Source organism: Protopterus annectens, chromosome 4.part1 (assembly GCF_019279795.1).
Source record: "Protopterus annectens isolate FY-2018-M chromosome 4.part1, PAN1.0, whole genome shotgun sequence".
NCBI classification, from domain to species: Eukaryota; Metazoa; Chordata; order Ceratodontiformes; family Protopteridae; genus Protopterus; species Protopterus annectens.
Window position 1 is genome coordinate 224,358,230 of NC_056734.1, and position 17,584 is coordinate 224,375,813.

A 17,584-nucleotide genomic window follows, 5' to 3' on the forward strand; every position below is an offset into this window, starting at 1 on the left:
TGAAAGATAATCTGTCACTTGGTATTAGTTTGATGGTTGTTTGCTGATGTAACTGTTAGGTGATTTAACTTTGCAGATGTACAGACGATATAAATTTTATGATCTGACACATTGCTTTTGTGGCTTTACACAATGATAGAATTAATTTTTACAATGTGGGATTCAAACCTATGCATAAGAGACCTTGCCACAGAAAAAGTGCTTTTCAGATGAACTAATGAATGATATATAAATGCACATGACAGACTGCAGGGTTAATCATGTATGTGTATGACTTGACATGGTCATGGATTATATATTCATATGTTTATGAGTATTATTGACATTGAAGGCCATCCAAGGCCAGAGAAAACCCTTATAGTTACAAAAACATAATAGTCAGTATACCCTAAGTCACAGAAATAATTCATATGAACTCCACTGCTATACATGCTTATTGTTTATAATTATGTTTATATTTTTTATGTATTTATTAAAATTGAGTGTACAACCCTTAATAAAAATTGTGAGCATGTAATACATTTTTTTCATGTGAATTTTAATATAAAGTAAAATGGAACAATAGTAAACATATTTGGAATTTGTTGTATTAGAGTCCAGGATCATCTGTATTGCAGCCCTATACTTACACCTACTCACAGGAATAGTTAAAAATTTTGAATATTTTCATATTTATTAACTTCTGTGTGTTAACTGCTATGCAATGCTACTCACAGTGTTTGCACTGTGACCAACATACTTGATAAAATGTATCAATTTTAAAACTGCCTACTGGCTGCTTGTTGTCTGCAGGTATTCTGGATATGCATCTGTTGAGGCAGGTAGCATGTTTACATAATGGAAAGCAAAATATGAAACAATGTATCCTTTTTGAAATTGAGAATGTCTGCATCCTGTTTACAGGTGTTCTGTCTGCTTTATATGTGGGCCATTAGTCAAGGTTTGCACAGAGGTGAGACCACCACACAAACATGAGAAGCTAAGCTAAACTTGTTTTATCATTGTGAGCAGTGTTTCTTAGGTTTGATCCTTAAAAGACAAATGTGGGACTTCAACCATGATCTACAAATAGTATATACTGTGTAGTTTACCATGTTTAGTAGATGTGCTACACACACGTGATTCACAGGTGTAGTTTATGCATTGGTTATCATTGAAGTACATTGCATGATGCCTATTGTGTTTGTCCATTTCCTGTGTTTGCACTAAGTTGCACATTGCGCAAATACTGGTATAAAAATATATATATCAAATAAACAACATTGCAAAATAAATGTTAGCACACATGAACGATTTTTACACATTTCTATATCTGAACTCTCATGCCAATGAACAGAAAAAACACAGTAAGTGTGACTTACCTATCTTTGCTACAGGAACAGATTTGCAGCAGGAATGAAATTCATTGTGCATACAAGGAAGTCCCAAATCATTCACACTATTAACAAGGCATATGGCACTTATACACTTCTGAGTTATTTGTACATGTGTTAATTTCAGATGTAGTACAATGGGTGATCACAAAACCATTTATGGCTATTGCTTGCAGAAATGCATCTTTGTTTAATCATTGTATGGTGCTTAGTCTTCTCTTACCTGAGCAGTAATCTGAGACATGCAGTCCGTAGGGCATGTATGAAAATATTAAATGACAATAATACACATTTATCAACAGAAACTGAAAATTCTGTGCTGCTCACTTCCACTCAAAACCTTGATACAATTACTTCTACACTTTGTAAATGCATCCTGGCTGATGACCCCACTGCAGGTAAGGAGCCTGAATTGTGTATTTCTTCTCCCTCCCATTAACCATTCACAGTTGCAATCCATTAGAAACAAACATTGAGGTATTGCCTACACTATGTTTACATCCACTACGTGAAGCCAAAAGTTTGGGATTCAGCAATTCTAATGAGTTCACATCTCATTTGCATCCTCACTGTACTCACAGACATGAATCTACACCATGACAATGTAACCATGTAGCAAGAGAACTTGGTGGTGAGAGAACTTGTGTATTTGTAGAATATAGAGTGTGGGTAGTCCTTTAGATTTGTCTTCACAGAAAACTTCTGATGTTGCTAAAGTATGGTTGCATTTTTCAAGTACATGCTAGATTTGTTTGCATGTGATGAAGGGAACGTATATGCATTAGGGGATTAAACTGTTATCTGTATGCACTTCTTATACTTTACTCTTGGCACAGGCATTTTGCCATGCATTGATTTTTACAGATACACAGCCTTATTAACTGTCTTCATAAGTGTTCTTATTAAAATTGGTTGCCTCACAGTATTTTCTATCTTATTCCATGACAATGTAAAGCACTATATTGTCAATGACACAGGGGTGTAATGCTTCTAAGATGGCCCATAGACTCCATCAGGGGAGTGCTGGGCACAATACAAGGTGGCTAGCAATCATATACTATTTACTTTTGAGTTGTACATGTGTACACATTTTGTGAAAATTGTGTGGGGCGCATTCATAACAGTGGATTATGTATTATTCCTTGACTTCTACAAATGGTCATTTTCCTCTTGTTTTGGGAATGGGGGAGCCAAGTACTATTTGAGTGTTTCCACATCACCAGTTGGGTTTCAATAGTTTAGGTCTTGCACTTGTGTACTAATCCTGGTATTTCCATATGTGTATGGGGAGAATTGTATGTAATCAGTGACATGTTGTGACACAACATCCAGGAACCTATTTAGGATCCTGGATGCTGATGCCTGTGATATTCCCAGCATATTCCCTGTTGTCCTCTGAAAGGTTCCTGTAGCTAAAACTTTAAGTGCTACCCATACCTTAGTCCCCACAGGTATAGGTTCCCCTTGGTTTGCCCATGCTCTCATTTGTAAATGACAGCAGATGCAGAGTTCCTACAATGCGTCTCTATCCACCCTGTAGCACACTACAATTTCTACATCATGCAGACTGTGGTACATTAACAGGGGTCTAAATACCCTTTTCCTTCTTGGCTGAGGTCTATATGCAATAACATCAGCATAGACATGTGCCTGTTGCACATACATATGTATAACAGCAACTGCAGCCCCTAACAGTGTTTATGTGTAGAGTACCTTCCATGGCTGCATTCCAATATGTTTTGGAATTCACAGGGAAACCTACACTGAGTTAGCTGATTACTTTATAGCTTGTTGAATAACTCTTCCATCTTGAATTAGTTATTTGTCATACAATCCAGCTGCCTATGCTGTAATTAGCATGCCACAATGTCTACTGTGTTTGTGCAGCTTTATAAATCATGTAGAGCCACTTACTGGATACAAAATGGTGTGCTGTTGTGTGCACATCATGCCATGATACAAACACAATTTTAACAGACCATATAGGCTTTATTAAATCTGCACCATGTGGCTTTATACAGCTATCATTGAATTGAATTAGCATTGCTATTTGTCCCATCCTGTTCATTTGTATGCCTTCTAAACAGCATATGTAGACCCTGTATACTATAAAATAGCCTGAATCCAACCCTACACTGTGTATGAGTCAATACCACTATCTGTAGAGTAGTACGTCATGTCACTGCAGCATATTTAATGTGAGAAAAGTTCTTTCCAGCATGGCCTGCCACTTCTGCACACAAAAATATTAAATTTATATGATTGTCATCTTGTAGAAAATCCACCTAGTGATGCAGTTCTTTAATAAAGTGAACTTTCAGGGCACAATAAACCAAATGAAGCCAAGTCTGGCAGTTGGTGCAGAGGACTAAAGCTATGAGCTGTTAACAAGCTGCTTCCTGTGGTACAGGATTTGATTCTCTCAGCCTATTGTGTGACCTTCAGGAAAAGTCACTTAACCAGGGAGTGTTTTAGGGCAATGTGGAATTTGGGTTAGACTCATCAGTGGTATCCTGGACTAAACACCTTATAACTACCTATGAAGTATAACTTCATATAATTTCAAGCATCAGGTATTCATAGAGATCACTGCATTGTCACCATAAAAGTGAAACCAAATCCAGGAGTTCCAAATTAAAGGGTCAGCAAGGTTCAAAACAACATATAAAACAGAAGCATTCAGCCAGATAAAGCTAGAAGAGTTTCTAAAGCAGGCCTGCTGTTTAAGAATTTTAATTGCAAATTTCACAAATACAATATTAGCAAAAAGTAATTCCCAATGTGATCCAGAAGTGAAAAAACATACTTGCAGGGAATGCACTTGTTCTTAGCCAGCAAGTGTTGTCTTCTACAAGTCTTCTTTGTGACATAATACTGAGTCAGAGGGTAATAAGGCATTTTCAGGCAAAAGCAATAGGCCAAAAATAATTCTTAATGAAAGTAGAGCTCAACACTGTCATTCATATCTACGTGTTTTCACCTTCATAGTTCTTCATTGATTAAACCTACGCCCTTATGTTTTCCTGACTTGCTTAATTAGCCATAATGGATGTTAACCATACCTTGTTTTCTTTACATACCTCACAGACATTCAAGTTTCCTCTGGCCAAGGGCTGGGCAGGTGGTGAATGGCTAGAGTGCCACAGACCAGCTGTATTGGGTGACTGAGGATCACAACACTGCCACATTGTCTTGTACAGTATAGAGCTGGCTGGTGGAAGTCATATTATAAGCTTAATAAATACTTTCTGACAGTATTTGCATCTGAATGGAGGGTGAGGAGAGAACAATATCTGAGTGTCTGTGGTTTATGATCACTGGACATCTGCATCGGGGAGGATGCAATGGTTTTATAATTTCATAGTTTCAGGTTTAAGCCAGCAGCTGATGCCATCATACACTTGCTGTCCATTTTGCATATTTGGAAGGAATAATTTATGGTGGATTAATATTATGTTTACTGAGTCACACTTCCAAGGGACAGCATTAAGTCTTGATTTCCATCCCATTGACATAAGTTGCTTTGAAAGATGGATCTGTTACATTATTTTTGCTCTCTTTGCTTCCACTGTCTTTTACATGCATGTGACATCAGCCTCCTCCCATTCACCAGACAATCAGCTCAATTTGTTTCACACTATAGGGGAGATGAGTGACTGGAAGGGGTCATCATTCAGACAGCTATCATGGATAGTTTGTGAAGCACCAAGGAAGGATGTGCAATTAGCTGAGTGTGGAGGACGAATTCTTCTCAGTTACACAATGGGCATTCCAACCAAGCTGTCCTCCCTCTCCCCTTGAAGCATGTATCAGGGTCAATAATCAAACTCTGGCCACCTGGGTTGCAGTCAGGGTCAGAGCTGGATCCAACACTAGGCTATCTAGGCTGTTGCTTTGGGCCATGTGGCAGGGGGGCAGGGCAATGGCCAGGGGGCTTCCACACACTTTTGAATTAGAAAAAAAATTAATACATTTCTTCAGTGTCGTCTCCTTTAAGAGGACGCATGCACTCACCATCCACTGTGCATTAATTTTCGATATGACGCACACACCAACACTGATATATATATTGTAAACATTCTTTTTCGAATTTAGCTTGCAGCCATGCTATTCTGTTTTCATAAGTTTCTGTGTGTGCAGAATTCAACTTGCCATTCCAAGTTTTGTGTGTGTGTAAAATGCCCTACTGAAGGATGGCAGGCTTGTCAGTTAGCTTAACTGGGCTGAAACCCTGTACCTTGGTTACAGGAGACAAGAACTTAAATCCTCTTCACCAACTACCAGACTGCTCAAGCATTTACAAGTTTCATTGTAGACAAGAGCATGAATCCTCCACACCAACTATGAGCATGCTAAAGGAATTGTGAGTTTCAATGCATTTTCCAGGAACTGTGAGTTTCAAGGGAAGAGAAGTTTGCTGCTTGCTGCTCATGCAAAGTCTGTTTACAGTGTGCAACTGTTTTTTTTTTTTGTTTGTTTTAGCAAACAACAGTCAATGTTTGCGCTATTGCATATAAAAGCAGCTTTAGTAGCACAACAGGTAGCATAGTAGCATACTTGCCTTTGGCACAAAAGGCTGTGGGTTCTACTCTCACACCATGTGGATAGATTGCTGATACTGTGGGCCACTTTAAAGGGAAAGGGTGCTGTACTCTTGAGTGTGTCCTCTTTTTGGTAAGATAACTAGTAACTATGAACTTGTTGGTTTGCTAGCCATTCACTATTGCAATATTACCAACTTTTTTAATGTTATATAGGCAATCCATTCTTCAAGGACAACAGGCACTGAAGTTGTAGTTGAAACACTGAAATGTAAAGTTGTTTGCCATTAGCAACGTCTTTATTAGTTACAGATATGTTTAATATGGAATTATTCAGATGATTTTTACTTCTGCAGATAGTGTGCATATTGATTTATATTAATGGACTGTAATGACAGAAGCTTGAGTTGCCTTTTATGCCTGAAATGTTCTGAAATGGACAGTTTTGTCATTATTGGTTCATACATTTTGTTTCATTGTTTCTGGAAAAATGTTTAAAACTACTAATTTAAAACACATTCTAACAAGTGGTGCTGTATTATACAAGGAATATAATTTAATACAATCATGAAGGTGAATCAAAGAACACATGCATTTAAGCATGACACTAAAAATGTGTGCAAGGAGTCTATGGTATAAAAGCAGTCAAAGCTAAACTTAATCCACCACTGGTCGGATGGATTTTCTTTGCATATGGGTTTAAATGCCGTTTCAATGAATGTAACATTTAAGGGCAGAGACATTTACTGTTCATACTAAGTCTGTTTTTATTGTCAGACTGTACTGTTTCTTTAGCAAATGGTTATCAGTGGTTGTATTATAAAATTTGAAATAAAAGTTTTAAATTAAACCCAAATATCTGTAATCATTATAGAAGTAAAGAAGAAAATAGTATCACACTGACAGGTCTGAACAGTCTTTATGGTAACTGGGGATAAATGGCCAAATAATGGGACACAGGAATGGCTGCGGGAGGGGGGGCTGTTGTGGAGGGGTGATCCATCACCCTGCCTAGGGTCCCATTTGACAATGATCTGGCTCTGATCTGGGCCCCTTCTCTCTTTTTGTCTCTTCCTCTCTCTCATCCTCTCTTTCTTTTTTCTTTTGCTTGTAGTTATTGAAAGACCGATTTTTTTTTTATTTCAGATGAATTATAGGCTAGTTTTCTACCCTTTGATTTTGTTTGGTTTGAAAGAGGCAAGTGGGTAGTGCAGATGAGCTTGTTTGATTACTCGTAGCTGGGAAATATTCACATGTAATTTCTATGTGTATTGAGATTTATGCTGCTTATATGCATTTTAAAGTTCTAAACAATATCTGCTTATTTAGTTTCATTGCAGGCTATTCTATGTGCAAGAAGAAAATACATTGATTTGCCTTACTGATAAGCCAAACCCTCCATTCTATAATATGGTGGCTATTAAGAATTCTGCACTGCATAAGGCAGATTTCTTGGCAGATGTCCAACCACTGTTAAAGGAGTACAACAGCTAAGTTGGATAGGTTGCGTCTGTTACTGTTGGCTGCTGTGTCCTCTGGATCAACTGAAGTTCTCTGACCATAGAATGAATGTTCCAGCAAAATCAAATGTGAATGGTTACCTGACATTAAACATTGTATTAGTTTTAAGTCTTTATCACCTACTGTCAGTCAGCTAATGGGGGTATTGTATTCCTGACTGCTAGCATGCTGGGTAGTACTTGCCTGGGGTGTGCTGTTAAAGAAAATTTAAATGTAAGAAAAATATTTTCAACTGAATATGCAAAGAAGTTTTTTGCCTTACATGTTCAGCTACTATCATTTTCTCACATTCAGACTGTGTAGTTGTAGCCCTGAATGCCAACAATGTAGTACCACAATTAAATTACACTGTAATAAAAGCACTGTGTGCGATCTGCCTTTCATTGTTGTGGGCTTGAATGAGACAAGGCAGCTCAGGCAACTTTTTGGAAATATAGAGTATATTTTAGTGCATTTATTAAAACTGTATTTGCCTTAATATTGCTACAACTCAAGTGCTCTAGGTTGCACTGTATCTGAATTGTGTTAGTGTGTTTTAGCTGCTTTTCTGTATATATAGACTTTTCTGTATATGTAGACTAGCTACTTATTCTACTGTACTGCTGCCTCTTAAATCGTTTTTCAGTTGTGCACTTGCCTTGCTTCATTCAAAAAGTTTTAAATTGCTAATTTTGAAGAGTTTTAATTGCATTTACTGTTTAGGGCTACACGCTCAAGTGAGTTAGCCTTTTCTGTGGTTATTTACTGTATTATTGCATTATTTAGCCTGTTTTAACCAAAAAAAAAAAAAAACAAACAAACAAAAAAAAAATACTATCTTGTTTACTCATTTCCCACATTTCCTAGCTAGTATATTCCAGATCCCAGGCTTTTCTGGTTTCAGGACTTTATTTTCTGTGTTCAGAGGTATCCAGACCTTGCTGTGGTAGAGGGAAGTCCTACTGCTTACCAGTGGGAGCGGTGAGCATTGCACTGCCTATCTAACACTAGAGGAGTGGTTTCCAGCTCTGAAATTGTAATTTTATTAGCCCATTTTTGGGCTGATTTCTATCCCTTTCAACTTTCTGGCTTAAAAATGCATGTGTTTGCACATTTTTCACATCGTGCAGCACAGCGGGGCTCTGGTTAAACTATTCCAGGTGCAAAAGTCTTCAAATTTTCCATTAGAACTAGCTGGTTTCTCAGTAGTAGCACTAAAATCTGAACCCCTGTGACTAGCACTTGCTCTAGAACCTGCTGGAAAGCACTAGGAAGCCTTAATCTGATACAAGCACTCAACTCTCCTTGTTAATAAGGAAAAATTAATTGTAGGCACTAAACAGCCTATAATTGCAAGGTACCTTGCAAAGGTAAGGGAAAACAGCTCTTGTACTTCACAAAAAAAGCACTTAAACAGGCATGTCCAAGGGTCAGCTTCCAGTGATTTCTCCTGTCCACCTGGTGAATCTGGGCATACTGGAGCAATGCAGCAACTGCCTCACGTACACAGACAAACCTCTCCTCCTACTACCCAACACTACAACCTGTAAGAGATGAACTTACATAGACAAACTGGAAGCAAAGCTCTCTCCAGCCAAGATTGTGCTAGACAGTCAAGAGGAGAAGGTTAACACCTGCACTACACCTCAAGCAACACATAGCCCTTCAAAACCCACACCAACACCCACTCATAGTAACACTAAACCCACATATGCAGAGGCCCTTTACGTTAACCTGCCCAAGCAACAAGAACCTCTGAAGCTGAAATGCAAAATAACACCAGTCACAACCAATGTGACACATAGCTCACAACAGCAGTGTGTCACCCAACAACAGCCCCTAAGGCAAGACAATGTACCCAACACGTTAGTCATAGGTGACTCTATAGTCAGGCACACTGATGTCCCACTTACCAGGCTGAGCAAGGAGAAAATTGCAGCCAGATGCCTGTCAGGTGCCAGGATCCGCCACATAATGCATGCACTCAAGTCACTCCACAAGTACAAATATGACTCTGTCATTGTCTATATTGGAGTGAATGACTTGAGACGTACCTCCCTGGACTATATGAAAAGAGAAATGGAAGAGCTCCCGGATCATGTGGCCCAGGAAGGTATAAGCCTAGCCCTGAGTAACATCCTGCCTTCGCCCAGAATGATACCACAGTATAAGGACAAAATGATTGACTTCAACAATTGGCTAAGCTTCTGGTGTCATTCAAAGGGGATCCAGTATCTGTCTGCCTGGGGCGACATGATCGACAAACCACGATGCTTTGCCAGACATGGTCTGCACCTGTCACCCCTGGGATTCTGGTTACTGGCTAAAGCTCTTGCCACCCCTATAGTGCCTTTTTTAGGCAAGGTTCAAAGGACAAAACCACCACCATAATAGATAGAAGCATGTAAAATCTGAAGGTAATGCTACTCAATGCTAGAAGTCTAAACCTTAAAATGCACTCTCTCGTGGCACTCCTAAAAATGGAGAACATCGATATTTGTGCAGTAATTGAGACCTGGTTCAAGACTCCAGAGAGCACCCCTGCAATACCAGGCTACAACTCTTACCACACTTTTCGGCCACCAAACCAAGACCAAAACACTAAAGGTGTAGGAGTGACCATATTCACCAAGGATATTCACACCTCCAGGCTAGTTACCCAACACAATGCATCTGAAATTCTCCAGGTGCAACTAACACTAGGTAAGACTGCAATCCAAATTGTAGCTTGCTACAGATCCCCCACTATGCCCCAAGATTCTCACTACACCTTTCTATACATACTGGAAATTATTAAGATACAACCAAACACCCTAATACTGGGTGATTTCAACTACCCTGGCATTAACTGGGAAAACTACTCAGGTATCAACACCTTTTCCCAACGGTTCTTGGAATTAATAAATTCCAATGCCCTGGATCAACTAATCCATTGTCCACCAGGGGCTCCAATATCCTAGACCTGGTCATTACCAAAATGGGAGATAGATGCTCCACACCAGTGATCACCCCCTCATTGGTCAGGTCTGACCATAAGCAAATCACCCTTGACATCCACATCCCACCCCCACCCCCTAGTAAGAAAACCTCTGTAAAAAACTTCTCCAAAGCCAACTTCATGCTACTTAAGTCAGAAGTGACAAACTTCATGGCAACCATGCAGATGGGAGCTGAAAGTCTGACTGCTGAATCCTACACTGAGGCACTGTATGAGCACATCCACTCGTGCATGAATTGTGCCATCCCAACTAGAACCAAGACGCTCTCATCCCAAAAAAAAGGAAGCCAATTTGATGGTCCCCTTCCATAAACAAACTATACAACGAAAGGAAGAAACTGTTGCAGAAAAGAGGAAAATCCGGGTATGCAAAAAACTCCCTTACCAGCCTCAGTAAGAAGCTGAGATCCCTCATAAAATCCTCCAAAGCTAGTTACGAAAATAAAATTTCCAAAGATTCCAAAGACAACCACAAGGCATTCTATACTTATGTCAAGAATCTAAATGGCAATGCTCAGATCTGCTCTGAGCTACAACAGAATGGCATTAAATATACTGATCCCAAGGATATTGCCAATATCCTGGCAGATCAATTTAGTGCCAACTTCACCCTCCTCTCACCCCCTAAAGGGCCCATCTCAATACCAAAATATTACCAAATTCCAGTAATCAAGGCCACACAGGTAGAAACTGCACTCGCCAAAGCTAAGAATACAGCATCTATAGGACCAGATGACATCCCGGGCTGTGGACTACATGAACTACAAAATGAACTGGCACCTCACCTAAGTATCATGTTTAATCATAGCCTCACCTCAGGCTTCATGCCCACTGAGTGGTGCACAGCTACAGTTATCCCACTCCACAAAGGGGGATCCACCTTGGATCCCAGGAACTACCATCCCATTAGTCTGACGAGCCTGATCTGCAAGGGCATGGAACGTATTATCATTTTAACTTATAAACAAAGACACTGGAAACCTTCAAACACCGGACCCCACACAGTTTGGGTTTGTGAAGGGCTGATCTTTTCTCCTGAACCTGATTGACTTCTTCATATCAGTCTCTAGAGCTGTGGACAAGGGTAAGGCAGTCCACACAGCCTATCTGGACCTTGCCAAGGCCTTTAACACCATCTCCCATTCTGGAATCATAGATAAACTTACTAAGCTGGTCATAAATCCCTACGTCACTCGATGGGTTGCCAACTGGCTTACTGAAAGAACCTAGACTGTAAACGTAGCTGACTCCAGTTCCAGCTCCAGACAAATGACAAGTGGAGTACCTCAGGGTTCAGTGCTGGGACCGCTCTTGTTTGGCATCTACTTCTCTGAAGTACAGGCCAACAATAAGGGACTCTGGCTAACAAAGTTTGCAGATGACTGCAAACTGGGAGCCATTGTTGAATCCCCAAATGATGTGGATATTCTATAAAAGGGCCTTACAGAAACAGATGCTTGGTGCCAGAGCCATGGGCTCAAGCTTAATGCCAAGAAATGTATAGTTATCCCCTTTGGGAAAAAAAACATGTACCCATGAATTACCACATAGGTGGCAGTACAATAAACACCAAAAGTGCGATGAGAGACTTAGGGACACAGGTGGACAGTTGTCTCATCTTCAATAACCACATTGCCACAACAATCAGGAAATCCTTCTATGTGGCACACCTCATCACCTAGGGCTTTTCATCCAGAAAAAAGGAGGTCATTGTCCCACTGTACTCATCCCTCATTAGACCCATTATAGGGTACAACCCCCTCCCCCATTTTGTATGTACCTCACAAGACATCTGCAACAGCTGGAAAGGCCGCAGAAATACCTCACTAAAAAATCGCAGGCCTAAAGCAGATGCCCTATGCTGACTGTCTAAAAAAACTACAGCTATACTCTGTGGCATATCGTCTACTCAAAGGCGATCCCTGCTTAACATACAAGGCCATGTCAAACCCTGAGCTGTTGGACATGATCCACCTAAAGAAATCCCAATCCCTCAGAGCCACATGCTCCAGGGATCTAAACCTTGTCCTCACAATGAACAAAACAGGCTGTAGGGATAGGTTTCTGACCCAGAGACTCCCCATACTCTGGAATACACTGCCCATACATGTCAAGCAGAAGGCCTCCTTGTCCCGCTTCAAAAGGAACCTTGATGATTGGATGGGAGATAGGAAATTCACCCCGGGGATCACTTCAGTTGCCTTGCTAGACAGGGGTCCAGGGAAGTAAATATTGTGGGAAGAAAAATCCGGGGAATTGTTTGGCTAGGCTTGTATAGGCCCTATGGCCAATAGCCTAGTACCAACCTATGAACCTATGAACCTATGAACTACTGCTGCAGGACTGAAAGCACAAAAGACTGATTATTGATTTAGGCATGAATTTGTGGTAATGAGGTACTAATGCCTTCTTTTGTTGCACTTTTTCAAATATGCCAGAATAAAAAAAAAAAAAAAAAAATACTAACTCTCTTAGAACACAACTACAAAAGATGGGTTATCAAAGTTCAACGTTATCATGGGAATTTATGATTCCACATGTACCTCCAAGAGAGCTCTCTAGGTCACAAACTATAATATGTATGAATATTTTTTTGCTGATGAAGTTATATATAGCTACAATTTGGTTAGAACCAGACAAGACATCACAGGATAATTTCAAGCTTGTGGCTATAAAGCATATATTAGCACATAAAATATTCCTGAAGCAAAGTAGCAAAAATATTAATAATCCGAAAATATGGGAAAAGGTTTTTAACATTATATTAGCATAATACTGTTATTAGGAATATACTAAAGTTTGGATGTATATGTGGAAGAAACAATGTTTTGAAAACATGTATGATATGTATGGACGCAAAGTACTTCTACAAATGTTTCGGCTTTGTTTTTCTTCCCTGGTGTCTTTTTTTTTTTGGAATAATGACGATTTTTATATGGAAGCATTTCATGTTGATATTGTATATAGTGTTGATAGTAATAGTAGTGAATTATGTGTGTGATTTTATTGTATTTTGAAAATATATATCCATAAAAATTTATCATGGAAAAAAAAAATACTAATTTGTATAATTTCAATACATGGACCAAAATATTTGTCTTTAAATGTTTTTTTAACAGATGTCAGTGTTCAAAACAGCAGAACACTTGTATGGTTTCTCATTCATATATCAATTCTCAGCCGCATCCATTCGATAACTTCATTCTACAAAACAGAGACCACTAATATGCCAACTGTACAACAATGATATAAAATTTGTTATTACCACTAATATGTTACCTTGCTGTACAGTCTTAAATGTAAGAGAAATGTCAAAGTATAAATACATTTAGGTACATAAATAAGAACTTTTGCAGTGTTCATGCCTTCTCTTTTGATCTAGAATACGCATGAGACGACATAGGTGTACCTGTTGGAGTTGGCAAGAAGGAAAAAGGAATGGTTAAGAGAGACAGTGATTACAGACAATTGGGGCTACTTCTGTACCCCAGTTATGTAGTTCCTGTGGAGACCTGTAGTTCCCTCTAGAGAAGAGGGAAGTTCTGGAGGTGCTTTCTGGAAAAGAGATCTGGATAGGAACATACCTCTGACCAAGCATAATGACTTGCTTAGTGTAACAAAAGGCATGCAGTAGAAAGGGTTGTGCCACCATGAAAACCAAATTACTGTTGTGGGCAGTAGTGATGCATCTCTGGCCTGCTCACCCTCCCCATGGACAAGTGACCCCAGCTAATTAAAATGGACAGGCTATTGACAGTAGCCTGGAAAATAATCTAGGTAAAGTGGATTAAGACCACAGATTAGGGGTTAGTGGAACTTAAAAGGTGCCACACTGCTGCAGAAGTATAAATTAACTTACACCAAAAAAAGTACAGACATCAAAAAAAGAAAGATCAATTTCTGCTCTAAACATTTTTCTGTGCTCTCTAATGACAATAATTGATGAAAAAGAAACAGACTCCGTGAAGAACATTAAAATACATTTCAAAATGAAAAAATATTCCTTATATTTGAGTCCAAGGCTTTGATATATTTTCTCAATGTTCTTAATCATATTTATCAGCTATTAAAAGACCATAAAAAGTGCAGAATGTGTATGGGATATTTAATGTACTACCAAGATGCTACAGAAAAAATAAAATTCACATTTTGTATCAGTATAGATGTTGAAAGCTCTGTTAAGTAGCATCAACATATTTGCTCTAAAGTGAAAAGAAATAAAAAAAAAAATGATTTTATATAATTAAGTAAAATAATAATTGTTGATAGTTATATACTATAAAAGGATTTGGAGAAGAGAGAAGCAGGCGTATAACTTGACATATGAGAGACAGTAAAGCTGATGTTTAATAATTTCTTATTTGTAAAGTTAGTGGATGCCATCAGCAGGAGCTGAGGAGGAAGCTGTCAAAGCACATACAATTGGAATATTTATGAGCTGGAATTAAAGTCACACGGGAGGCCAGACATTAGCAATTACATAAATGTTTAAACACCTGAAATTATAGCTGTTTTTCACATATTTATAAGGATTTGTAGATTTTAAAAGGAAACCGCTTGAAAGGATTTTAATAAGCTGGCTTCCTGTGGGACAACATAATTAAACATATCAGTGCTGAAGGGCTTCTAATGTGTTTTGGTCACCTGTCTGCAGTTTGCTGAAAACACTTTGCAGCTTTAAGACTTGCTTGTCATTATGAATAAATGACAGCAATTTAGACAATTCCTTTCATTGTAGAGACGCACAGTTCTATTTTTTAATATTTGTAAGTTTGGTAGACTGTGTACAGAGACCCCATGAGACTACTATTCTAGTATTTCAGACTGAATCTTTGTAATTCAAGGACTGTGATTCTGGTATTCTGTCTACATGCTGTGCTAAGTGGCAGAGCAATTTATTTCAGGTAACTGGATGTGTTTTGGGAAATAGCAAAATTCCTCTATGATCAGAAGTAAACACATAACTAGAAACAATCACCATACACAGAAGATAGATCACAATACAGTATGTAGTTTTCATCATGGAAGCCATTAACTTGAACTGCTAGGAATTTGTGATGATGAGATAGAGACAGTATTACTTACTAGGATTGTTCAAATAAAATGACATGGTGTCTTCTTCAGTAATATACCTCTGATTACTGGAACAGCAAACTGCATTCTTTTTAATCTTCCCGTCTTAGACAGTCACTCTTAGATTCAAAACAAAGTCATGTGACTGTTACTATGATTTTTTCTGATCATATGCATTGAAACAGACCATTTTGTCTCTTTTTCTCCTCGTTCTTTTTCCTTGGAAGATGGAGCAGCCAAAAAAAACTTTTGGAGGGGATACAATACTATACATTTATAGCTAAAGTACTCAGACTGTGACTTGTGATGTTTAATTCTTGAAATAATATTCGGCTCTGAATGCCATTTTCCCATTTCTTTAGCAGAGTAAAAGCAGTTTCCATTATTAATGAGACATTTCATTGATTTCTGAAAGGACCTTTTATATGCAGGTAGTCTGACTTCAAATCAACATTTAAACAGTTTTAAACTAAAACCTTAGAGAGGTGGTGCAAATGTGTATCTAATAAATGACGATATCCTAAAAGTTGAAAGGGCAGTAAGAAATTACAAAAATAACTACATTCCAAAAACATGAAAGAAGTACAATAAACAGACAACAAAAATGCTGAATAACAGTATCAAGCTATGTGCAAAATTTCAAAGAAGGGAGACAGGAGTTGCTGCAGTAAACAGTTCACTATGTTGACAGTTGCCCCTTAACTGAAGAAAACACTCACTGAAGAAGAAAACTTATAGAAGTCCTGAAGATATAAAAACATAATAAAATGCCTATCTAGACCTAACATATGGACAAAAGCAGAGGAATAGTTAAGAGAGAAACATTACCTAGAGAGGTACAAGGACAAAAATGTGCCCCATGGGAGGGAAATGAGAGAAGGGGACCTGACTGGAAGAAAACATCTAAATAGTTATGTATACAGAAGGATCATGAGGCATGAAATTAACCTGATGAAGGACTTAAGGGAACATGAAGCCAATGCAATTACACATCAGCACCTGAAGAAGTCACAGTAGAACTGGTATGCAAATAATTAATAACGGAGAGAGAGAAGGATTAAAGTGATTATTCATGGTTAAGAGGGACCTTATGGGTCTGGGGTATTGTATTTATTCTGTAAATTTTACTTTGCATCTTAATATAGTTCTAAGGCTCATAGGATAGACATTATGGGGACACATACACAATGATATTTATGTTGCTGTAATGTTTTCTTTATTTTCTTCTGCACTTTTTTGCACTGATTGGACATGCATGTTTACATTCAACTGTAAAATTGTCTGAATCAGGTAATCATATGATTTTTTTCAGGAACCTTGTTTATGCTAAATTCATAAACAAAGTTGTACAGAAAATAAGTATATGATAATATTCTGTGGCAAAAAAGAGACCAGTGTCACCCAATGTATAAAATACATTACATGATGCAGCCTATTATGCATTCAGCACAGATATTTTATGCACAGAGCTGGAATCAAAAAAGTCTGCTTGGCTTGCTAAAACTGTATGCATATCATGACATGTAGAGCTGTGAAAACCCAGTAAACATTGTATCATGCTAATTACAGAATAAGCAGCTGAATCATATGCAAATTAACTAATCCTAGATGAAGAAACTGTTCAACAAGCTATAAAGCAATCTTGTACACTCAGTGCAGGTTTTGGTCTTGAATTCCAAAACCTACTGTAATACAGCCATGGAAACTACTCTATACAGAAAGAATGTTAGGGGCTGCTGCTGTTCTTATACATGTGTATGTGTAATAGGCCCAAGTCTATGCTGCAGCAAATAGACCTTAGCTAAGAAGGAAAAGGGTGGGTGTTTAGACCCCATTTAACTATTCATGGTCTGCATTAAATTGAACTTGTAGAGCACTGCAGGCTGGATACAACACACTACAGGAACTCTGGAGCCTGTCACCCTCAACTGAGAGCAAGGACAGACTGAGGGGAACCAATACTTGTGGAGACTATGGTATCTGTAGCACCTTGAATATTACCTACAGAAAACTTCCAGAGAACAACAGGGCATATGCTGGTGGTGTCACAGGAATCCACATCCAGGATCATGCATCAATTCCTGAAGGCTATGCTCCAA